A 26,848-nucleotide genomic window follows, 5' to 3' on the forward strand; every position below is an offset into this window, starting at 1 on the left:
ATATATGATGACAATTTTATGGTAATAAATAAGTAAATAATAATAATAATAATAATAATAATAGAGTAATGAATATATGGAATTTCGGGCACGTCTGCTATTAACAGTGTGTTAAGCAATTGCGCTCAATTCAATTTCTGTTGGCTTTCATTTCAAACAAATGATTTTTAAGCTAATGGAACTGTATGTAACATCCACATCTAATTCTGCATCCTTACTCTGCAGATCACTGTATCACTGTGAAGTGCATGGCACAGGCAACTTCACAGTGTACCTGTATTATGGTTTCTTCACTTTCCATTTGCATATGGAGACAGAAAGAAACACTGTTTAAAAGCTTCTGTGCACATGATAATTAATCTAATTTTGTCTTCACTGTCCCCGTGAGAGCAATACATAGGTGGCTGTAGTATATCTATCTATAGGTCAGTCATGTAACAATCAGAAGTTGAACTAGCGATTCATATACATCATAGAGTTGATTCCAAAACAACAGAATTCCATAGCTGATATCTAGCAAATGAAGCACTGAAGCAACAGATTCATTTCAGTATAAGTAAACAAAAAAACTCTTTGCAATTTTTAATGCAAGCATTCACAGTTTTTAATGAAAGCCATATCATTAGGATAAAATTATGACATTATGATCACAGGGCTTTTCTAACCAAGTAAGTTAGAAGCAATCATATTCTTATGAAAGAAAAAATATGTAACCTAAAAAATTAAGCAGATAGTTATACTTTCAGCTTGTCTATTGTGCTGTCACTATCCATTTTCTAAAATATATTTTGGGACTAAAGGAAAATCTAAAATGATAAATCCATCAAGCAAATATATCTCCTTTTTATTAAATGAAAGGAAGCCAATCATTCTTGTAACATTACACTGCACTATGCTACTGTGTTCCCAGCAGACTATTATATTTTGTAAAACATTATTTCACTACATTTATATCAGTCAATCACTTCTGAGAACCACACAGATTTCATGTTCACAACAGTAGCCCAGTGTTTTACATAGAATTTTCATAGACTTACTTACTACACTCCAGTACACACTGATCTCTGTTTCCTTCCTTGTTTTCTACTAACAACAGTCACACTGTTTACACCAAGGATGATTCTTCACAAACTGTATAACATTACACTGCACTATGCTACTGTGTTCCCAGCAGACTATTATATTTTGTAAAACATTATTTCACTACATTTATATCAGTCAATCACTTCTGAGAACCACACAGATTTCATGTTCACAACAGTAGCCCAGTGTTTTACATAGAATTTTCATAGACTTACTTACTACACTCCAGTACACACTGATCTCTGTTTCCTTCCTTGTTTTCTACTAACAACAGTCACACTGTTTACACCAAGGATGATTCTTCACAAACTGTATACTTTATCCAATGTTACTACTCCTCATCACTAGAGAGGAATGTGCGCAAAGCCAAACTGCATCAGCTGATAACCTATGTTAAGGTTATCTGACAACTGTCAACAAGTTTAAAATACTTTACCGAAGATGTCAAGGCAAAACACATGCCCCCATAAATGTTTTCATTTTCAAGTGTTACAAAACATCTACTCTAAAATAATAATATATGTAAAACATCACTCATGTAGCAGAAAGTAGCAAAAATTAAAAGATATGTTTCATGTGAAAACCATGTCTCATGGCTGCCAAAATTCAACCACATATTTATAACATTGTGATTATAATGGCATCAAAACAGAGGATGGCAAAGAGAAGACTGAAATACTAAATGTCTTTTTGCAAAATTGTTTCAATGAGGAAGATTGCACTGCTGTTCCTTCTTTAAATCTCTGCACAAACAAACTGATGGATATAAAAATAAGTGACCACAGCATATTATGCGAAAGTACTTGCTACTCTTCTAGCAGCAATCTACTATAGGTCACTGCAGGAATGTAGCATGTCTAGTGACAGGAAAAAAGCATAAGTCTTCTCAGTTTTCAAGAAGGATGTCAAAACAGACACACAAAACTATAAGCCTATATCACTGATGTCAGTATGTTGTACAATTTTGAAACGTGTTGTGCTAGCAAATTATGACTTTCTGAAGACCAAAAATCTCCTCTTTATGAATCAACATGGTTTCTACAAACAAGGATTGTATAAAACCCACCTTACTCTGTCCATCCACAAGACACTGAAACAGTACATACAAGCATCCAGGTTGATGCTGTGTACCTTGACTTCCAGAAGGGCAATCCAATTAATCGTCAGCAGTTCAAATGTGTGATGAATAATTCTACCCCTTAGGGAAATAGCAGAAGGGCACAGGACGGAACACCAAGTGTACTTCATCTGTACGCCTGGGGAGGGGCGAGAGATGAAGGGTGCTCTTTCTACATGTTGAAGAGGCTATTCTGACAGTATCTGAGGGAAGAGGGTGCAGCCAACTGCAGATTGTGGCACACATTTAAACAAATGATGCATGACATCTAGGCTCCAAGGTCATACTTACATCATTTCAGTGGTTGGCAGACAAAGTTGAGAAGACAAGCCTTGCACATGTTGAGTTTCAATGAAGGTCACAATTTGCTGTATTGTTCCCAGTAATGATAATGGCCTTCTGGTTCCAAGTCGAGTGGAAGGACTAAACCAGAGGTTTTGAAGGTTCTATGACAGGTTAAGTTGTGGCTTCCTAAACTTGTGCTATAGGGTAGAGAACTGTAGGGTTCCACTAAATGCGACAAGTTTGCAATACACATCAGAGACTGCTATCCAGATAGTGGAATGTGTGTGGAATACAAACAAGGGCTTTTTAGATTATGTAACTCGCCATCCAGGCCAAATAATGACAGCTATCAAAGACATGGAAATATTAGTGTAAGATCCAAAGTAATGCCCCACCCCCCATAGACGTTAGTATAAAAATCCTGGTATTCAACTGTCAAAGCAATCGCAACAAACTGTCAGAGTTTGAAGTGCTCCTGAAAAGCAGCGAAACTTACAAAATACTAGGTACAGAAAGCTGATTAAAACCTTAAGCTGACAGAAGTGAGATTTTGGGGGAAAATTTAAGTGTACATTGAAAGGACAGTGTGCGTTTGTCACAGTAGGCAAGAAACTTCAATTTTTGTTGCAGAATCTTAGAACATATCCGGAGCTTAAACATTATGTGGTATCTCTAACAGAATGACTTCCTCGATGCCAAATAGAAGGGATTCCGAAAATATCAAATGGTTCAAATGGTTCTGAGCACTATGGGACTCAACATCTGAGGTCATCAGTCCCCTAGAACTTAGAACTACTTAAACCTAACTAACCTAAGGACTTAACACACATCCATGCCCCAGGCAGGATTCGAACCTGCGACCGTAGCGGTCACGCGGTTCCAGACTGAAGCGCCTAGAACCGCACGGCCACACCGGCCGGCCCGAAAATATCGATCACATGAAACCCAACTCACACTTTTCTCACATGACATACTACTTAAAGCTTTGGATCAATGCAGTCAAGTAATGCAGTATTTCTTGCTGTCCAAAAAGCATTTGACTCTGTACCACATCCACACTTATTATCAAAAGTACAATTGTATGGGCTAGCAAACGAAATTTGTGACAAGACTGAGATTTTTTTTTTTTTGTACGGAGGATGTAACAAATTATTTTGGATGAAAACAGCTTCAGATGTGCCAGAGGGAAGTGTGTTGGGACATCTGCTGTGTTCATGTTGTATCTTAATGACCTTGCAGACCAATGTTAGTAGTAACCACAGGATATTTGTAGATCATGCAGCTACCAATAACGAAGTACTGTCTGAAAAGAGCTGCATAAATATTCAGTCAGATCTTGATAAGATTTCAATGTGGTGCAACTTGCTTTAAATGTTCAGAAGTGTAAAATTGTGCATTCTGCAAAAAGGAAAAACGTAATATCCAATGAGTGCAATAGCAAGGAATCACAGTTGGTATTGGTTATCTCATACAAATACCTTGATATAACACATCATATAGAATGTGAAATGGGGTGATCACGTAGCCTCAGTCGTGGGTGAACCAGGTGGTAGACTTCTGTTTACTGGTAGAATACCAGGAAAAAGCAATCAGTTTAGAGAGGAGATTGCTTAGAAATTACTCCTAGAATATTGCTCAGGTGTGTGGGACCCATAACAAATAGCGCTGACAGAGGAGGTTGAACATATACACAGTGCAGCATGAACGGTCACAAGTTTGACTGATACATGGGAGAGTATCACAGAGATGCTGAAGAAACTGAACTGCAGACTCTTGAAGATGGATGTGAATTATCCTGAGAAAGTTCTTGAAATGATGATTCTAGCAACATAGTACAACCCACAACATATCACTCCCAAAGCGATCGCGAGGACAAGGTTACATTAATTACAGCACGCACGGAGGAATTTAACCAATGGTTCTCCCTCGCTCCATATGTGATTGTGGCGGAAAAAAAACTCTAATAAATGGTACAACGGGACGTACCCTCTGGCATGCACTTCACAGTTGTTTGCAGAGTACAGACGTACATGTAGATGGCAGACGCAACAAGTGAGGCATTTTGCATCACGATGTGGTTTTACTGTTAAAATTACGACGGGTGGGTTCCTAGAAGAATCAACCAATAGATTACTCCCTCCTGTGTGTACCTCGCAAAAACTCCGTGAAGGTAAAATAAGAGTTTCGTGCTCACTCGAAGGCTTAGCAGCAATCATTTTACAGAGCGGTAATTGACAGTATACGAAGTGCCCTATCTTAGAAGAAAGATTAAGAAAAGGCAAACCTACGTTTCTAGCATTTGTAGACTTAGAGAAAGCTTTTGACAATGTTAACTGGAATACTCTCTTTCAAATTCTGAAGGTGGCAGGGGTAAAATACAGGGAGCGAAAGGCTATTTACAATTTGTATGGAAAGCAGATGGCAGTTATAAGAGACGAGGGACATGAAAGGGAAGCAGTGGTTGGGAAGGGAGTGAGACAGAGTTTTAGCCTCTCCCCGATGCTACTCAATCTGTATATTGAGCAAGCAGTAAAGAAAACAAAAGAAAAGTTCGGAGTAGGTATTAAAATGCATGGAGAAGAAATAAAAACTTTGAGTTTCGCCGATGACATTTTAATTATGTCAGGGACAGCAAAGGACTTGGAAGAGCAGCTGAACGGAATGGACAGAGTCTTGAAACGAGGATATAAGATGAACATCAACAAAAGCAAAACGAGGATAATGGAATGTAGTCAAATTAAATCGGGTGATGCTGAGGGAATTAGATTAGGAAATGAGACACTTAAAGTAGTAAAGGAGTTTTGCTATTTAGGGTGTAAAATAACTGATGATGGTCGAAGTAGAGAGGATATAAAATGTAGACTGGCAATGGCAAGGAAATCGTTTCTGAAGAAGAGAAATTTGTTAACATCGAATATAGATTTAAGTGTCAGGAAGTCGTTTCTGAAAGTATTTGTATGGAGTGTAGCCATGTATGGAAGTGAAACATGGACGATAACTAGTGTGGACAAGAAGAGAATAGAAGCTTTCCAAATGTGGTGCTACAGAAGAATGCTGAAGATAAGGTGGGTAGATCACGTAACTAATGAGGGGGTATTAAATAGGATTGGGGAGAAAAGAAGTTTGTGGCTCAACTTGACTAGAAGAAGGGACCGGTTGGTAGGACATGTTTTGTGGCATCAAGGGATCACAAATTTAGCATTGGAGGGCAGCGTGGAGGGTAAAAATCGTAGAGGGAGATCAAGAGATGAATACACTAAGCAGATTCAGAAGGATGTAGGTTGCAGTAGGTACTGGGAGATGAATAAGCTTGCACAGGATAGAGTAGCATGGAGAGCTGCATCAAACCAGTCTCAGGACTGAAGACCACAACAACAACAACAACGAAGTGCCCTTCGTGACAACAATAAGGTGGCTTGATGTAGATGTGGCTGACTGGGACAATAGTAAAGGCAACATCAAATGTATTTATAGTTGCGAATACGGACAGCCATCAGCTGCATAATGGAGTAACGACAATGAAAATTTGTGCCGGACCGTTTCTCGAATCCTGATTTCCCGCTTTACGCACGCGGTCATCTTGAACGCTTTGGCTATCCGTGTACGACTTACCACGTACAGCCAGAACCCACTACCGTATGTCGTCGATTACACGTCACAACCGACACTGGTACACATTGTGTAATCTCCATACGAGGGGGGGGGGGGGTCTGGCATTTTAACTGGTATCGACAGATAAAAACGTTATTGCAGTGCCTTTGCTGTTACGAAGTACGATGCAATATCGTAATAGTAAAGCACGGAGTTGTCTACGAATATCCAGTGTGTGGAGGAACAACCTCCATCATACACCTACTGTATGACTTAATTACTTGTAAATTTTCCAGAGGAATAGTTCGGAAGCCTACATATCATGGAAACATGTTATATTTAAGTCATTAAATCGGAGCATTTTAATGATGTCCACACTGAAACTGCTATCAGTGACGATGAGGCAGTTGTAGCAACGTCGATTACGAAAGTACCAAAGACAACTAAAAAAAAGTCTAGAGAGAGATGGTCAGGGAGCGAGCTAAAGATGCAATCATGTCGTATCTGCTCAAGTAGGGATTCAAAACATTCATCTTTGGGCACGAGCATGAGGAGGAACTGTGGCTCGAATTTAAAGGAATAGTTGAGCAAACACTGGATAGATATGTATCTAGTGCAACACTTCACGCTGGGATGGATCCCCAAGTTACACGGTCACAAAAAAGAGTGAAAAGTTAGTTTGTCTCATGGCAGAGCGTCAGGGAAACACGCGAAACATGAACTTTAGGCGCTTGGAGATGAACGCCACTTATTCCGCGAAGGTTCGAAGAAGCTGTATTAAGTGAAGAATTCGGCCCCTTAGGTATCGTGCCCATATGGGCCGCGAAAATAAAGCTACATTAATTACAGCACACACGGAGTTACTAAAACAGAAGCAAGCCCTGCCATGTTGTACATGGTCAGCACACTCTGCCATTCACTTCACAGTGGCTTGCAATATATGCTGATGCACAAACGTTGTTTTGTTCTCCGTGAAACAACTCTTTCTCAATACATACTGAGAGACGTTCAGACAAACGCATTGAACACGAGATATTCAGTGAACATTTTGTCCCCGACATTAATTGCATTCATGTTTTCACTACACGCGACTGCTTTTCAGTTTTCATCCTAGCGAAACACTAACACGTCTGCTTCTTTGTTGCCCAGACTGGTTTTCTGACTATTTTCTGAGTGCTGATGCGCTCACAAAACAAACAAAAAGGAGAAAAAAGCGGACGCGAGGCGCAGGCATCGGCGATCCGCCTGTCTGCGAGGTTCTCGCCTCAGAGGTAAGCTATTTTGGTTGAACTAGTTTTGGCAAAAGTGGCGCACACAGGTAGTCGCAGATTGGCTATTTCACGACACGGCAGAATGGTGGAAACGCGATCGCCGTAGTGTATCGTCGTTACTTGCACTACAAGAATAATTTGAGTGAAAAGCGACTGTCAATGCAGTGCGCTCCGAGAAACGGTGTAAGCGCCAAGCAAGTTTAGCACGGACTGATCTCTTTCCAGAATCACTGAAGAGAACTTCGCAACGGCTGAAAACTGGTGGAAATCACACCACCAAATGCGGCGCTTGTTACCGTATTTTACGGACTATAAGACGCACCTGAATTTTTTTTAAAAATAACATTTTCATGATTTTCATTAATAGATTGCATAGCCTGACTAAAAAAAAAACTTCGTTTATAAAACCGAACTGACCTTTAAAACCCCTGAATGTCGTCATCTGAACTTTCTTCTTCGTTGTCGTCGTCGCCGCCAATGTTACCCACATATAAGATGGTCTTCACTGCCATCGAGAGTGTTACTTAGGCCACACTTCTTGAACGATTTAACAATAATGTCTTCTCTCACTCTAGACCACGACTTCTTTATCCACTGAACACTTATTTGTTTGTAGGTCGTTTTAGAACTCCCTTCGGTGTGAATTCATGCTGAATTTCATCCCTCATCCATTTTTTCCATTCCTCTCTCATACACACTCTAAACTGTTTAGTTATCGAGACATCAAGAGATTGCAATTGTGAAGTCAGTCCTCCCGGAGTAACAGCAAGCTCTGCCTTTACCTGTCTCATTTTCCCTCTCACAGAATTTTTCAAATGACTACTGGTTCAAAAGGCTCTGAGTACTACGGGACTTCTATGGTCATCAGTCCCCTAGAACTTTGAACTACTTAAACCTAACTAACCTAAGGCCATCAGACAACACCCAGTCATCACGAGGCAGAGAAAATCCCTGAACCCGCCGGGAATCGAACCCGGGCGCGGGAAGCGAGAACGCTACCGCACGACCACGAGCTGCAGACAAATGACTACTAAACTGATCTGGTACAAGAAGAGCACTCTTCTTCTATAAAGCGCCTTCCCTTCTCTCCCACACACTGTTAATCCACAATTTCATACTAGTCTCGTCCATCCAACCCTTGTCATGTACGTGAACAATCAACGCATGGCGGTATTTCCGAAGGTTCTGGCATTGTTTTGCGACCGAAAATGATCACTGGATTTAGTTAAGTACCGTAAGCACAACATTAAAGGACACCAGTGTAGTGCAGTTTTTCATGTCCACTTGTTTTCGTAGTTACGATTTTACCACCCATCATGGCAACAGTTCTGTTACTCAGCACATCAAATGTCAGATGAGTTTCCTCTATATTCACTATTTGGTTTAGTCCCACACTGGTTTTCTTTCGAGGCTGAATAATAATGCAATGAAATGAAATTATTTTCTCTTCATACTCTTGTGGTATTTTCTGAGATATTTTGGTTTTGTTTCGCATGCTAAGTCCATGACACTCGATGAACCTGTAGCACAAACCAACTCCACCATTTCAATACGTCGTCATCTAGTTTTGGTCATTTTGCTTTCACTGCTCTATTTGCACAGTCTTCCTCGTTTCTTCTAATTCTTCTTTACTAGCCCGCCAATCGCGAATGGTCTTCTTCTGTTGGTGGAGGGCCAAAATGCCGCTCAGCTGCTCTGTTTCCATGTCCTTCTACATATGCTATTACTTTCAATTTACAGCCCGCATCATGTGAATTACTTTTATTTTTTCCATTACGAAACTAGCTACTAACAAAAATATTATTCTGTTATCGATAACACAAATCAGTTTCAGTTCAAGTTCACTGGCACCGTAGACTGCAATGACGCATCATAGGCTAGATAGCGTTTTGGGTTTGTGATGGCGGTTCGGGAGGGAGACACTGTTAGCAAGCTTGTGAATCCCCGCAACTCGTGTTCGTCGTATCGTTGCACTGCTGCTGCCAGTTGAATCCAATGTTGCCAGATTACGATAGGTTTTCCGCTGCATCGAATATAAGACGATTATTAAGACCAGCGGGAATTTTAAATCAAACACTGGACTTTTTATATTAATTTAGAGTATAAGACGCACCTGAATTTTGGAAGCAATTTTTCGAAGAAAAAAGTGCGTCTTATAGTCAGTAAAATACGGTATATTTTTCTGCAAAAACATCAAACGATATCATTACTCTTTGCTGGTACCACATTCCCTGGCGCCAAGAAATTCTTAAAAATTTTTAAGTGGCGTGTAAGGGTTGCACGGTTACGGGGAAGAAAACTGGGTGTTCTTACTTCGATGTTGTTGTTGCCTCAGTTTGAAGACTGCTTTGATGCAGCTTTCTTCGATAGTCTATCTTATCCAAGGATCTGCATCTCTTTGAACTACTGCTACCTAAATCCATTTGAAACGAGTTACAGAAGTCAAGCTGTGGTCTCCCTTACAAGCTTTGCCCAACAATTCCCTCCATTACCAAATTAACGCTTCCTTGACGTCTCAGGATGTGTCCCAGAACCGATCGCTTCTCTTGGTCAAGTTGTGACGTAAATTTCTTTTCTCCTTACTTCAATCCAGTACCTGTTCATTACTTATACGACCTACCTTTACCGTTCCATTACCTACGAGTGTACGACCTACCTCTCTAATCTTCAGAACTATTATGCAGAACAACGTTTCAAAAGCGTCTATTCTCTTCTTGTCTGAACTACTTATCGTCCACCTTTCGCTTTCGCAGAAGGCCACACTTCAGACAAATACCTTCAGAAAAGTTCCCAACGCTTAAATTTCTATACGATGCCGACAAACTTCTCTGTGTTCCAGGAATGTTTTTATTGCTACTGCCAGTATGCATTTTATATTCTCTCTACTTCGGTCGTAATCACAGCTTGCTGCTCAAACAGCAAAACTCAACTACTACTTCTAGTGTCCTACTTTCTAATTTAATCTCCTTAGAACCATCTGATTTAATTCGACTATGTTCCGTTATCCTTGTTTTACTTTTTTGTGATCAATTCATAACCCTTTTCACGACAGAACGCATTGTTCAGTGGTTCTCCCTTTTCCCGTTAATCTCAAACCTTAAGATTTTAATTTTTTCTCTCAGAATTTTAATTCCCTGGTTGACTCGAAAACCAGAACTAACTAGTAAAATAAGTTGGGGTTTCCTGTTAAACTGTCCGCCTCTCGCAATCCCAAAGTTCAGATGTGCCAAAAAGATTATAGCAATTATTTTTTCACGGTGAGTAGCACGTTGAAACGTTTTCTGCACAACCTTTCAAGATGTAACTAAAGCGGAATGGCACAATGTGGAACAAACCCTCCACTAGTGACAAGAGGTGCTTAAAACCATCTGTTTCAAATCCGGACCCGTCAGCTGTGTCTTACATTTCTTCCATCTGCACAGCTCGCCAGCATGATTTGCAAATCTGTATTACTTAACTGCACTAGCCCAAACATAAACATAATCCACAGGAACAGTGATTACACATAGTCTGCTGAACTGAACACCGTCACGGCCACATAGTTTTTTTATTTGCTTACCAGTTTCAGTTTAAATATTATGTTAAACTACAGTGCACATTATAGTATACAGTATCTGATGTGTTGCTGCTGCAGGATTTAATCCGAAGATGGTCGTCTGTCTCAGAAAACTAGTAATCAAATAGAAAATTACGGCGATTCTGACAGATTTCAATGCACCTTGGCTAGGCTTCACAGTTCTCTATTACCTGCCCAATAGTGCTGTTCTCGCTCCATAGTACTTTTCATGCCCTCACTCGGAAGAAGACCCTGCTGAGAGGATAAAATCCTACAACTAGAAGACAATACACATTCCGTCGACATCGGGACCGTTACAGAGAGCACCAGCTTGGTTGAAGATAGAAATTAAAATGATTCGGTCATGGCTGTTTCGATGGAAACATGCCGGCATTCGCCTGAAATTTAGGGAAACCACGAGTAACCTACATTATGATGCCTGGAAGGAAACTTGTGTCCCACTCCTATCGACTTACGGTGCGGTTCTGACAAATTCATGACAAGTAATATCACTGAGGCGTGGCGCCTTATTTCGCTCCTGTCTAGAGCCTGTGTATCGGGAGAATGACTCATACGTGCTCAGTGACAGATGGTCTGAAGCGGGTTCAGTCGAGGACGTAGTCCTAATTTTCATCTGTTAAGTGGACAGCAGTACACAGACATTCAAGAAACAGATCAAGAGAATGTTTCCGTGACTGTTATATTTATTTCCTGAAGGCTTTTTTGTCTATTTATGTTTGTACAGTTTTGCATATCCTTTAAGTAGTATGAATGATGCGTGAATGTGGTCTAAAGTAAATATGTAGATCATTGTTCTACTGAGGAATCCTGTAGTGTGGGAAAGTTTTAAGACAGTTTATTGTAAAAAGAAAGCTAATTTCAGTGCAAAGGAAAATAGTTAATAACTAAAAGTATAAACAAAATATCAGAATGTTAAATATTTATTTCGGGAAAAAGTACAGTTCGAAAGTGTGTTATTTGTTGATTGGTTTGTTGTGAAAAGCGGTGACTAACGCGGGAGAATAATGTTTTTCTATTGGACTCTAAGAAAACAGACCAATCAGAACGGAGTATTCTTCGTGCGTCTTTTCTCTTGAAGATGGAGAATGCTAAAGGGGTCGGAGCTCAGCCTTGCAATGGTACGGTCGTGTGTAGTATGAGCTCCGAAGGAAGTTATAATTTGCCGGTTTTTATTGTGCTACATGTTTCAAAAGTGTTTTAAAGTGAAGGCATATTTATTCTTGTGTTTTTTTAGAAAGTACTGATTTTTTAAATAATTTTGTGTATGAGACAAGACAATAATTCCGCATCGTATATTGAGCATATCGGTGACTAAAAACTTTAATATATTGGACACCGATAAACTTAATAGTATGGCGAGCATTTTCATTTAAGAACAATCTGTGCTTAGTAGCTGTTCAAATTTCGCGTTACCATAAACTTGCTAACGTGAATGAAAGGGTTTGTGCATGGCTGTGTTAGGATTAGCATGGGCTTGCTGTGAACGCGTAATTCTCGAGTTCAGAATATACCGAAGTTTTGCCAGTATTTCCATCTTTCATTAAAATTAAGACCTTTTCCCGATTCTTGGTATAGTTACGTTGTATGCAGCCTGGTGCGAGTTGCAGTACGGTAGGTTTCTGCTCGGCTTTCCTACCGGCGATCTGCTGCAACGAGTTCGCAAGTAGGTGCAGGTAATGGACGAAAGTAACCGCGCTGCCGCACTACAAATAATTTTACGAATGCACACAGCATATTCAAGCGTTGCACCGGAATATTTCCTTTCCCAGAATATTACGATTAATTGACTGAATGTGATCTGAACGATTTAGACGGATTAAGTAAGGCAGAAACTATTCATCTGGTACCTTACTACACAGAACTGAACAATGTTAGCGTGCACCTGAACTAATGCCAGAATAGGTACGTGACGACTGCATCTTACTGTGGGTACTTGATCCAGTTTGATAATGCGCGTAGTACGTCTCCGCGGCGCCAGAGGACCGTATTTCTTACGCAACAGGGACTAAGTGACGTTAACAGCTCCTTGTTGACTGAACACACGTCCCAGCGGGGTCATATCACGGGCGCCAGAATGCGCTACACCGCCAAGGATCTGCGCTGATTTTTCTTTTCTTTTTCGGGAGTGTCCGTTAATTTATCTAATCCGCAGCAGTCACAAGCAACGACTACGATGTGCGGACACGTATTCGGTATCAAATGACAGTTAGTATATCTACACTGCTGCAAAAAAGCAGCACTCTCAAAGACAAGGTCGTTGTATTGGCAAATGATTATTGTGACTGGTAGTTCACCAATGTACAGGTATATGATGATAAATTCAGACCATATGATACACACAAGTGACGATTGTGACAGGTAGTTCATCAGTACAAGTATACAGTATATGATGATGAATTCAGACCAAATGATACACACCAGTGACGATTGTGGCAGGTAGTTCATCAATGTACAGGTGGTACACAGTATATCATGATAAATTCAGACCAAATGAAACACACATGTCACAGAAAAGAGGCTTAAACAGTCGCGTCAACACACAGTGCACCCCCTCAGGCAGCAATGCAAGCGTATATTCCCGCATGCAAACGACAATGAAGGTGCCGGATGGCAGCCTGATAAGGGAACCTCCCCATCGCACCCCCCTCAGATTTAGTTTTAAGTTGGCACAGTGGATAGGTCTTGAAAATCTGAACAAAGATCAATCGAGAAAACAGGAAGAAGTTGTGTGGAACTATGAAAAAAATAAGCAAAATATACAAACTGAGTAGTCCATGCGCAAGATAGGCAACAGCAAGGATAATGTGAAGCCAGGACTGCCGTGGTTAGCGTGAGCAGCTGCGGAACGAGAGGTCCTTGGTTCAAGTCTTCCCTCGAGTGAAAAGTTTAATTTTTTATTTTCAGACAATTATTATCAGTCCGTCCGTCCATCCGATGCGAGGTAACTGCGCCGTAGTAAGGGGATGCTACATCTAAACAAACATCGAAACACAGGACGTCAGTCGACTACAGCGCACGGAAGAGAGAGTATTCCTGCTAATGAGGCTCCCTGGCTGGCAGTTGACTGTTCGCTACTTTGGACGAGAATGCATTAAATACCTGAGATGTATTCCGTGGGCAATATGAATCCAGCAAATATAGCTCGCGACTGCAATAACAAGGTCAATGAATATTGGAGAGGCACGTCCTCTCGTCTACTAATCGCACGGTTTGGCGGTGCGTTCGCAAAACACAGACACTAAACTTATTACAGTGAACAGAGACGTCAATGAACGAACGGACAGATCATAACTTTGCGAAAATAAAGACAGTAAACTTTTCACTCGAGGGGAAGACTTGAACTAAGGACATCTCGTTCCGCAGCTGCTGACGCTAACCACGGGACCACGGCGCTCCTGAGTTCATACTATCCTTGATGTTGCCTGTCTTGCGCATGGACTACTCAGTTTGTATATTTTGCTTCTTTTTTTCACAGTTCCACACAACTTCTTCCTGTTTTCTCGATTGATCTGTGTTCAGTTTTTCAAGGCCTATCCACTGTGCCAACTTATAACTAAATCTGAGAGGGGTGTGATGGGGAGGTTCCCTTGTGAGATAGACTGTCCCATGCATCTTTTGTTGCAATTTGGCAACTTTTCTTGCAAACTCTGGACAGCGAGTAAGTTCCCGCTTCGCTATGTCCCATATGTGTTCAATTGGTGAGAGGTCTAGTAATCTTGCGTCAGGGCAGTAGTTGTACACCACGAAGGGCACGTTGCGGCGTAGTAGCCGCATGTGGCTGTGCATTGCCCTGCTAAAAAAATTACACCAACTTCCTGTCGAAGAAATGGCTGTAGCACGTGGTTAACGACCTGTGCAATGTAGTGGGCACTGGTTACTTTATCCTGCAGAAACACCATTTATGATCGCGAGTTGTAACTGATGACTCCTCGAACCATGAAGCCTGGTGTGGGACCTGCGTGCCGTAGGTGAATGCATTTGGGATAGGGCGGTCGCCAAGTCTACATTGCAGAGGCGAATCCAGGCTATGGGGCTGCAGCTCCCCGTCCCCCTTTAGAACTACACCTGGTTCTTCTCAAACTACAATATATATATATATATATATATATATATATATATATATATATATATATATATATATATATATATATTACGAATGCCTGCTTAACAGCTTGTTTGTCCGTCTTTGGAACCAAATACATCACCGATTCGGCGTATCTGGGATCCGACAGTTTGTTGGTAGGTTTGAGGAGCTATGAGGCACGAGATATCTACGCACAGGTCATTTAAATCGCGTAAATAACGAGCAGCTGATTTGCATATGCGGTGATGGCACCCAATTGCGACCCAAATTGTTTGCATCTGGATTTGGTCGCAGAGGAATCAACTTGAGTTCATTAAAATGCTCGTCAAGCCCATGTAGCACGGTTCTGGCTACGAGACACGGACAATTATACTGCCGAAAGATGACCTTGTCTTCGATTACTATCACAGGACCCATAGCATAATATTGTTCCCACAAGCCTGCGTTCGTGGCGCGCTGAACATTTCGAGCCCCGTTCATCTCGATGGTGGCGTTTGTGGAGATGACCTTCGACCTATTGTAGCAAAAATGTGATTCACCCGAAGAGCCGACACGTTCCCATTGATCGACGGTCGGATCGCGATGATCCCGTGCACACTGCAGTCGTAATTCTCAGTGTCGTTGGATCAACATGTGAACACGTAGGGGTGGTCTGTTGCGGAGCTCGATTTTTAACGATGTATGGTGAGCCGTGTGCTCTGAAACACTTGCGTGTGCACCAGCATTGTACTCTTTCGGCAGAGATGCCACAGATCACCAATTGTCGTACTTTACAGAGCAGACTAGCCTCCGACCTCAACGTTCTGTGAAGAGTCGTGGACGTCCAACTATTCAGCGCCTAGTGGTAATTTCTACCTCTTTCCATAGATACTCATGACAGTAGCACGTGAACTTTCGACCACCTTTGCCGTTTTCAAGATACTCTTTCACAGTCTCTGTGTAATAATAATCTGCCCTTTGTGGAAGTCGCTTATCTAAATGGATTTCCCCATTTGAAGCCAATATCTTCATTAGGGTGGTTCCCCACTCGTGTCTGCTCCGCTTACATACTTTTGTTACCCGCAACAGCACCAGGCGGCATCCAACGTCGCGGTCGACAGTGTTGATAATGTTTCGGCTGATTAGCGTATGTTGGACAAAATGATAAGGACACCCATCTGCGACGCTGTAGAGCTGACTTTGGCACGCATAACAGGCCTCAGTCCTTTCGGCAATCTAGGCATACAAATCCTGAAAGGTGGCCGGTGGGATTTCATACCTTGACTACCGAAATTCAAAACAAATACTGGATGAGGGCAAAAGGAACGTCTTGTTTTTCCAACATGTACAACAAGGCGCCGGTATCATTCGAACATGACGACTGCGGAGGTCGGGGAATACGTATCATGTCATGCTCGATCTTACCAAAAACAGTCTGTGACTGGTCTGGCCGAGTGAGTTGAGGAATTGCGCTCTTGAAAAAGGAGTCCCCTACAATTATGTTGGGTTTTTGGCACTGGATGCTGGAATCAACATGAAACGGTATGACATAATTCAATGGCCCGACTGGCCACCATGAACGGGTGACATCCAGATGCTGAGTCTTGCCAAAACCAATGTAAAATTGAAAACAAATGGAGCATTCTCTACATCGAAGTGTAGTGCGGGTAGTTTGAGATCCAGCCCAGTCATTTCTCCCCACAACCTACCCCCACCCGCCCAGCCCTCTTGGTCATGATATGCACTAAAGCACTCTTGTAGAGTTCACTTGCCATTTGTCTCAGAAGAAAAGCTAATATCTACAGGAGAGATCCTGATGCAATTATTAACACAATTCGCATATTACTGTGCACACATGTAATTCAGTACTGCATAAGGCCTAACCACACTCTTAGAAATAGTGCTCGACAGTAAATCAATAAATCAAACAGAATATTCTAAAATGTTAGATGGTTATATCGACAAGAACCTGAAAAGGAAATCACATGGCACAGATCATCTTCAACGCCTTATCACTGCAACTTTTGCTTTACGGATAATATCAGGTTTACGGATAAACATTTAAAAATTTTCAGTTGCTATTCCTATTCGTTATGTCTTATGGCACCATGCCAACGGCCTTGCCGCAGTGGTATCACCGGTTCCCGTCAGATCACCAAAGTTAAGCACTGTCGGGGTGGATGGGTGACCATCCGGTCTGCCTAGCGATGTTAGCAAGCGGGGTGCACTCAGCCCTTGTGACGGAAACTGAGAAACTACTTGATTGAGAAGTAGCGGCTCTGGTCTCGTAAACTGATACACGGACGGGACAGCGGTGTGCTGACCGCATGCCCCTCCATATGCGCATCCAGTGACGCCTGTTGGCTGAGGATGACGCGGCGGCCGGTCGGTACCGTTGGGCCTTCCAAGGCCTGTTCGGACGGAGTTACAGCGTCATATTCTGGAGTAACTTGGCATTGAGGAAAAAGGTTGGTTGGTTTTTGGGGAAGGAGACCAGACAGCGAGGTCATCGGTCTCATCGGATTAGGGAAGGACGGGGAAGGAAGTCGGCCGTGCCCTTTGAAAGGAACCATCCCGGCATTTGTCTGGAGCGATTTAGGGAAATCACGGAAAACCTAAATCAGGATGGCCGGACGCGGGATTGAACCGTCGTCCTCCCGAGTGCAAGTCCAGTGTCGAACCACTGCGCCACCTCGCTCGGTTTGAGGAAAAAAGTGTTTGTTGCACAGAAGCGTGTATTAAGGAAAATGTATGCTGTCCACTCTAGATCCTCCTGTAGACAGTACTTTAAGCAGTGCAGCATTCTGGAACCAGTCTCACTACACATTGCTCTCTATGAAGTATGTCAACAAACAATCACTGTCTGCCCAAAAAAGTAAAGCACCCAGAAGGGAATAACGAACTACATTAAAACTTTACGGATTGAGAGGATACGTGATGTTACTGCAGTCATTACAAACTCGAGTCAAATTTATAAAGAACTTGGCAGTATGAGCCAAGTTATCAGTATAACATTGCTCCCCATACGGCTTCGACGCACTCACGTAATCGGTTGGAAAGGGTGTCATAATGCCTTTGTATCCTCTCCTGAGGCAAGCTGGCCCAGAACTGTTGTATATGCTCCTTGATTTCCTGTATACCAGCGCTGGGACGAAGTTGACATCCATGCTGGTCCCACAGACTTTCTACCTATCAGGGTCAGGTCTGGGGACTTTGCTGGTCACGGGGGTATCTGATTATCATGCACGCAATTCATAGATACACGTGCTATATGTAGACGAGCGTCGTCCTGTTGAAAAACGCTATCACTATACAAGCACATGAGAGAGAACACATGGGGACGCAGGATGTCCGTGACCTAACGTCGTACCGTCAGAGTTCCCTCAGTCACTAACAGCCGTGACCTGAGGCCATACTCGATAACTCCCCACACAATGACGCAAGGAGTAATAGAATAGCTTTGTGCCTCATCGAAACATTGGAAGAATGGGACCTATCCCCAGATCGCTGTCATACTTGCCGACGATAGTCATCCGGGATAATGCAGAAGAGCAATGCACCGCTCAAAACATCGGCAGTTCATGCTTGTCGGTGGTGGTAAGGTCTTATGGGACCAAACTGCTGAGGTCATCGGTCCCTAAGCTTACACACTACTTAAACTAACTTACGCTAAGGACAACACACACACCCATGCCCGAGGGAGGACTCGAACCTCCGACGGGGGGAGCCGCACGGCCCATGACAAGGCGCCTGAGACCGCGCGGCTACCCCGCGCGGCCATGCTTGTCGGTCAAGGCACCACGCCAAACTACAACTGCTGGTAGTTTTAAAAATATCAGAAACCCGATGTATCGATATTTAAAGAAACGTCGCTTCGACCGTCGGCAAACCGAAGAAAGTATCCATATAGCGGTATATTGACAGAAAAAATATCGATCAACCGGTCTATAAAAATATCAACTGCATATTGTGAATATACTACGGTTTTAGAGCTGTATATTTGATGATTGATTTATTATTAGATATTCTGTACATCAACAAGCCAGCAGCCTTCTTATCCCCCTCAGAGCAAGAACTCGAAGGAAAACGATGCACGTTCACACTTGACGATAGCCACTTTGCTAACAATGGTAACTGCATGTAAGTTTTCGTCACATATCGGATTTGTCTGGAATACTTCATGACGACTTCCTTGTTTTTTCATTCCTGCCAACGCCGGCTGTGTAGCAGTTGTAGTATTAAAATCGCGTAGCGAAGCTAAACGTTGCAGTTTTTGTTAGTAGCGCCGAGCGTCGATTATGTCAGCATTGCCCCTCACACGTCTCCACCCACCGCAAAGACCGATCTTGTCGTTTAGACTTTCGTCCATCATTTTCAGCAACTGCTTTTCAAGAATGCTGATGTGAAGAAATAGATGGTGTGTGTACCACCTATACTTGCTTCACACAGTCAAAGAGAAATACTGGACATGATGAAAGTTAAAAAAGTAAAAAGACTCCTCCACACAGTGCATGTAAAATTATGTTCTACTGCAGTTTCAGAAGAACAGTTTCGAGTATTAACCGAAAATTGCGAAAAAATATAACAAAAAATAAAATTACAGGCTCTCGACATGGCCATTTCGCTATCGATATATCCTGGAAAAAAATATCGCATACCGATATCAATAATTTACAAACAGCCCTACTCTAAACGTAGCCGTTAGTGTTGTGCAACAGCAGCATAAGCATGTGACTGTAACTTCTTAGTTCGGCTGCTAGTAGTCTCCGACCAAGGGTGTGGAAGGACGCAGGACGTTACAGGGAGTCAGTTAATTGTTCTCGGATGGCACGTGCAGAAGTGAAGAGGTTGCTTGGTGCCCAATACTTGCGGTTGGTCAAACGTGGCCGACCGGAACCATCACGAAGAGTATGTCTGCCCCACGTCCCCGGCAGTCCAACATCGGGCCACTGTCTCATCGGAATGCCGCACAAATCTGGATATTGCACTAATCGACCAGCCGGACTAATGGAGACGCACAGTATGGGCTCTTGCGAACTCTTGTCACGTGCGATAATTCTGTGCCACACAAGCGCTCGCCATCTCTGCGTCCTTCACAGTGATCAGTCAACATCTGATGCTGTTACACACTAAACTCAATCAGCACTAATGCACTCTGGTGGCCGTTCTACCAGTCACCAACTCTAATCATTTACAGATCCACCGACAATGGTGTGTACGTGTAAGAAGCTACACGCACAACAGATCATGTCTTCTGGTTGCTTCACGAGTTTTTGTCCGTCTGTGTATAATAGCCCTACTACAAGGAGAAATGCGTACTGAGTTAGGGGAGGCACGGAAAACCTAAATCAGGATGGCCGGACGCGGGTTTGAACCGTCGTCCTCCCGAATGCGAGTCCATTGTGCTATCCACTGCGCCACGTCGCTCGGCCAAATAACTTGAGCAATCATGTGAAAGATAAACATGTTGCCATACTACCAGCTGGAAAGACGTACTGACAATGTAAAACTGACTCGTTCCTTATCATAGTGAGACGTAGGAATTGCGGTCCATGGAAAATGTAAATAACAAAGTAAGCAAGTAAGTACGAGGGTTGAATGAAAAGTAATGCCTCCACTTTCATCAGTTGGCTTTGGATGGAAATGTTTTAATAAATCAAACGCAGAAATATTTAATTACCAATATTAACTTTTCCACATAATCACCAACCAATTGGATACATTTCTGCCAACGATGAACAAGTTTTCTGAAGACGTCACGGAAGAAGTCGACACTCTGTTTCCGCAACCACAGTCTCACAGTTCTCTCAACGTCGTCCTCAGAAAAATAATGATGTCCCCGCAGATTGTCTTTCATTAGCGGAAACAGACGGAAGTCAGACGGTGCTAAATCTGGACTATATGGAGGATGCCGTACAGTGGTGAGATTCAGTCTCTGAAGTTCTGCTGAGATGGCACTTTAAGTGTGTGGTTTGGCATAGTCATGCTGCAGGAAAACATCTACCTTTTCCTTTCGGACCATTGTTAGACGTCGTTCCAGAGTTCGCAGCGTTGTGATGCAACGCTCTGAATTTCTTGTTGTTACACGATCAAGGAACTCAACATGGATAACACCGCCTGCGTCCCAGAACACTGGCCATGAATTTTCCAGCTGAGGGCTGCGTCTTGAATTTCTTTTTCTGGGGCGAATCTTTGTGTCGATATTCCATAGACTGAGGTTTCGTCTCTGGGTCGTAATGGTGTACCCACGTTTCATCTTCTGCCACAATTAAATGGAGAAAGGCGTCATCTTCATTCACGTAACGCGAGAGGAGTTCCTGGCAAATTTCGGGTCTAGTGAAGCAGGGGATACAACCCGTCGGTTTTGAACAATGACGTCATTCCTTAGTCATATATAGTAATGTCTTCACTTCGAGGCATAGATAATAAAGCAGTTCTGTGTTCTAATAAGCGCTATCATTAAAATAATTGAATGTGAATCTAAAAGCGATCATTTATCTATATTTCACTATTTTGCCATATTTCACTTTCTTATTCCACCAATATGCTTCAGTAGCTGATAAGTGTTTTTTTTTGCTTTTTTTAAAAAATCTCACGAGATAGAATAAACTGATCCTAAGATACAGATGCTTCAGTAGCTGATAAGTGTTTTTTGGCTTTAAAAAAAATCTCACGAGGTAGAATAAACTGATCCTACTTCATTAAGCAATCAATAAAAAAACTAAACTAAAACATAACAGCAAAAGACTTCGTAATCTATTCTATTTTCAGTTTACCATTTTCGCTTTTGCTGTTATGTTTTAGTTTAGTTTTTTTATTGATTGCTTAATGAAGTAGGATCAGTTTATTCTATCTCGTGAGATTGTTTTTTAAAGCCAAAAAACAATTATCAGCTACTGAAGCATCTGTATCTTAGGATCAGTTTATTCTATCTCGTGAGATTTATTTTTTTAAAAAGCCAAAAACACTTATCAGCTACTGAAGGGAGCTACAACACTAAGAAGAATCGCTTCTCGGCTTTTGACAAGATCAATGTGTAGTTCCCTTTCAACAAGTGAAACGCAAAGATTAAATAAACAATCAAAACATATAAAATGAAACAGGTTGCAAATGTAACGTACGTGTATTTCCACCTATTCGTTACCAGTGTACATATATCGAGGTCAATGGAAGTCTGGTATACATATATTACATACGTAGGTCCTTCTGTCATCAGTAATACTGATATGTACGTAAGAAAGGACTGTTAGTAATAGCGGAGACGAAATAAACAGCACATCTACAATTTGTATCCCGTGTTCCACTTAGGGTTTACTGAAGCGGAGGATACATCGTTCAGGTGAAGAACAGGACAGTAATGCTAGTCAAAATGAAGAAATCGCCTTACGACAAACTCTTATTCCGGACTGTACTTAAGCAACACACTTCGAATGAGCTTTTAATTTGTATCGGGTGTTTCATTTGCGGTTTAGTGAAGCAGGGGATACATAGTTCAAGTGAACAACAGGACAGCAATGCTAGTTGAAACTAAGAAATCGACTGCGCTGAACTTGTATCCCCTACTGCACTTAAGCAATACAGTTCGAAAGACTTTCGAGATACAACTGACATACATGTAACGTGATGTATTCTTTGCTAGCAATTTCATTCATTTCTTTCCATTGTATTTTGCGGAGAAATACTAAGATACAAACACGCGATATCGTTAACGTGAAAATACTACTGGCCCTTACATATGTGAAATAAAGTTTATCTCTCTCGCATTCCTTTGTTTCTCAACATTCTCCTCAGCTCTTTCATCTTTGTAATACATGCTCTCTGGCGACTTGTGACGTCATTGTTCAAAGCCGACGGGTTGTATTCCTGCTACACTAGACCAAATGTCAAGTCTGTGCGCTTTCATTTCAGGAGTGAGCATCCGGCGTACCCATCGTGCACAGATCTTCCGATAGTCAAGCAAAGCAATAATGTGACCCACAAATTCTTGTGAAATGCCGATTGTGCTTGCAATTCCTCTCCGAGTGAAACGACGATCGTCCTGAATCAATCTGTCAGCATTTTGCTTGTGAAACTCAGTGGCTGCTGTCACAGGACGTCGAAATCTTTGTCATGCAGGTCAGAGGTTCCCGTCCCAACATCTTTAAACTTCCCAACATCTTTAAACTTACTCGCCCAACGAAGTACAGTACTCACATCAACACAATCACCATAAACTGCTTTCATTCTCTGATGAACCTCATTTGGATTGACACCTTCTGCTGTCCAGTATTCAGTGGCTGCACGTTGCTTAAATCGCATTGACCGACCGTCTGCGCAGGGTTCCATACTTTACACTGTAACAACACAATCGTTCAATGCTAAGGCTTCCCGCCCACTGGAGCTGTAGAAAAAAGGCTACGGAACAAGCCAGTACCTGTTGCATACCAAGGCTACCAACTGTTAAAGAGTTACGAAGGTGGAGGCATTATTGTTCAGTGAACCCTCGTAACTTTGAATACCTGTGTGTGATGGAAGATAATTATTTCACAGTAATTTTTGTAAATAGTAATTACAATCAAATTAGTTATCGTCCAGAATGTACTAAATTTCACGAAGCACATTCCTGCAGCTGGTTCAACTATCCGCATTATTTAATGTCGACAACAAATGCAGCACTCAAGTGCAATTTCCTGATTAAGAAATATAAATTACGTTAAGCTGAACAGTAAAATAAATTCACCACCACATAAATTAAATTCCAGAATGAGTTTAACAGATCGCACTACATTAAAACGGCTGTCCGGTGTAAGACTAAAATCAAAAATTGTGTACACTATAAAACAATCGCCCAACTTGGGTTTAGCAACAAAATTTCAAAATATAAACACTTCAATAAATGTTACAGTACAACAGGAAGATTTCTAGGTCGGTTTCGTTGGAAGTCACTTCTAGAACTTTCCAATATACGAGCACCCTGACTTACTTTCTTCAGTGTAAATGACTTCCAACTGTTTCACGATAAGATCAAAGCCACTTGTGAGTTTCCTTTTCCCGGCGATTATCAAAATCTTATCTACTTACGAAACACCTTAAAAGTTCAACTTTCACACGACACAAAATTAAGCGAATCTTCAAGTATGTAGGGCAGTATCTCAACGATACTGTGTAGGCGTCCTTCCGCGTCGTGAAAAGAAGCTATGTCAGATAACGTGGCGATACACTGATTATAGCCGCCGCCGTGATACACGTGAGACTTCTAATTTTCGATAAGCGATTTGGGATATCGACAGAAAGAAAATTAAGATTTTACATCCCGTCGACGAAGAGGTCATTAGAGAAGAAGCACATGCTCATAATGGGGAACGAAATATGGGTTGTGCTTTTCAAAGGAAACATTCCAGCACCTACGTAAGCGATTTAGGGAAGCCACGGAAAATCTACATCTGGTTGGATGGACGGGGAGTAGAGCCCCTCCTCCAGAACACGATTCCATTGTCTTAACCATTATCCATTGCACCGCCTCGCACGGTTGGTAATGATCATATGATCCTCCTGGGTAAATGATATTGCTGTTTTTAAACAAAGTTTTGCAATGTGGTGCAATCAATGATCCCACATTTCAGAAAGGTTTTGCGCTTCGTTAACGGCAGTGCTGTAAACGGCAGTACGACACTGCCCCCCCCCCCCCGTCCGCCCCCCCCCCCCCTCCTACTGAGCTGTAACTGTCTCAGGAGTTTGAACGTCATGTTCAAAAGTAGGGGCAGAAGTTATCCTACAGCCCGCATCTCGTGGTCGTGCGGTAGCGTTCTCGCTTCCCACGCCCGGGTTCCCGGGTTCGATTCCCGGCAGGGTCAGGGATTTTCTCTGCCTCGTGATGGCTGGGTGTTGTGTGCTGTCCTTAGGTTAGTTTGATTTAAGTAGTTCTACGTTCTAGGGGACTGATGACCATAGATGTTGAATCCCATAGTGCTCAGAGCCATTTGAACCAGTTACTCTACAACAAACGCCTCTGTTAGAATGTTAGTCTCATTTTCCAGAACCTAGGACCTTTTTTACTCAGGAACATACTGAGATATCTATCTTATGTATCACAATATGATGAGTCCAATATTTCAGCACTGGCAGTTAACTACCACTCTGCTTGGTCAAATTTATAGTAGAAACGTATTCCCCTTGAATACCCAATTTGGAAGGTTGTATTCAGTGCTCCAGAAGTTTGAAAACGTTAGCCGGGCCGGCAAGAACAGAGTAACCATAGAGGCAATGACGGAATAGCAATACCGACAGTAGTGGTCGTATTCTTAAGTATCAGCGTTCAGCAAGGTCTTTAAACACAATACAATAGACAAAACGTAATGTTGCTGTTAAGTACCGGCCTAAAATCTTCTATCACTCAAAAAGTAATGAACATTCGTTTTTTGTGAGCGACAATTGTTCAACGCTGCTGGAAATGGTTGACAATTGAAGTAACGAAGTAAGAAATGAAATTTCCACATTTAAATGTTTGTGTTGCAATAATTCCTCGGCATTAAAAGACTCGTGTACGCCCAGTAAAGGTGTCTAGACAGGGTGCCTTATCTTTCAAGGCTGACACCTTGGGAAGAGGCGTAGCTCTCCTGGGTTGCAGACAGGCCGATAGCGGCACGACGGACGTGCTGTACATCGCGTAGCACTAGGCATCTCTTCTCCAACAATTTATGACAGACTTGCAATAGCCACAAGCATGGAAAGGTTTCTCTTAATTATTTAAGACTTTCCATTATATAACCTCTCATTTTCACTGTTCTCGTGTCCAAATAATCACAGCTCAAACACCTGGACAAAATATTGGCGGTATAAGGCCGCAGCGTGTTTAGCTGATATACCTATGACTTTCCCAATTCTGGGATTGTTCTAAATTCTACGTCTGAACGATTTTGCTAGTTTGGCATTGAAAATGCAATATTTAACAAGCACTTCCGTTGAGTTTTCTCAAAGAGTGCTGGACAGAGAACGGAAGTCCTTAGGGCGTTATATGGGGGTTGACAGTGTGAAGCAAACGGTATCACCTCCCCACCATTAGCTGGTTTCATCGTGTTCGTGACTTGCGGGCATAAAATGTAGTATTAAATGATAAATTTATACAGTTTCTTAGGTATTTCTTCTACAATCGCAGGTGCAATTAATTCCTAACATATGGTGCTTTCTTTACGCCATCAGACACGAGGCATCATCATCTAGTGATCATCTAGATGGGAGGGAATGTCAGCAGTCCATCAGTCTTCCGACTGGTTTCAAGCGACCCGCCTTGACTCTCTCTCATTTGTCAATTTTTTTCATCTCAGGGCACCACTTGTACTAGACCTCCACAATCATTTGTGAGATAGATTCTAATCTTTGTTTTCCCCTAAAGTTTTTGTTCTCAACGACTACCTCTAATACCATGGACATATTCCCTAATGTCTTAACACATGCCCCATTATCCTCTCCTCTCTTCTTCTCCATTTTCCTCGACTCGACGAATCTGTGGAGAACCTCCTCATTCCTTATCTTATCAGCACCAAATGTCAAACGATCCGATTCTCTTATTTTCTGGTTCTCCCACGATTCACCTCCATACAATGACGTGTTATAGACGCTTATTGCTAGAAGTGTTTGATGCTAGCAGACTCCCTTCTGGCGAAGAGTGCACTTTTACCTGTGCCCGTCCACTTCTTGTATCATCCTTGGTTCGTGCGCCTAATGTTATTTCGCTTCCAAAGTAGCAGAGATCTGAAACTTCTTGGCAAATCAAAACTGTGTGCAGGACCGAGACTCCAACTCGGGACGTTTGCCTTTGCGGGCAAGCGCTCTACCGACTGGGCTATCCAAACACGACTCATGACCCGTCCTCACAGAGTTAC

General features: G+C 42.1%; 1 protein-coding gene across 5 annotated transcripts in view; it reads right to left on the reverse strand.

The window, feature by feature from the left end:
• The window catches only part of LOC126235925 (NAD(P) transhydrogenase, mitochondrial-like), a 227,995-nt gene that overhangs the window by 98,431 nt on the left and 102,716 nt on the right, over positions 1-26,848 (reverse strand). The window contains exon 1 of one of the 5 annotated variants that reach the window (XM_049944885.1): positions 1,299-1,433. The exons of 1 other annotated variant lie outside the window; for it this stretch is intronic. The gene's annotated coding sequence lies outside the window, so the exon portion shown is untranslated. Of the gene's footprint in view, positions 1-1,037; positions 1,139-1,298; positions 1,434-26,848 lie in introns of those variants that run through there. 3 more of the 5 variants (XM_049944883.1, XM_049944886.1, XM_049944887.1) reach the window with 3 other exon arrangements.

The sequence above is a fragment of the Schistocerca nitens genome, chromosome 2 (assembly GCF_023898315.1).
Source record: "Schistocerca nitens isolate TAMUIC-IGC-003100 chromosome 2, iqSchNite1.1, whole genome shotgun sequence".
Lineage (NCBI taxonomy): Eukaryota > Metazoa > Arthropoda > Insecta > Orthoptera > Acrididae > Schistocerca > Schistocerca nitens.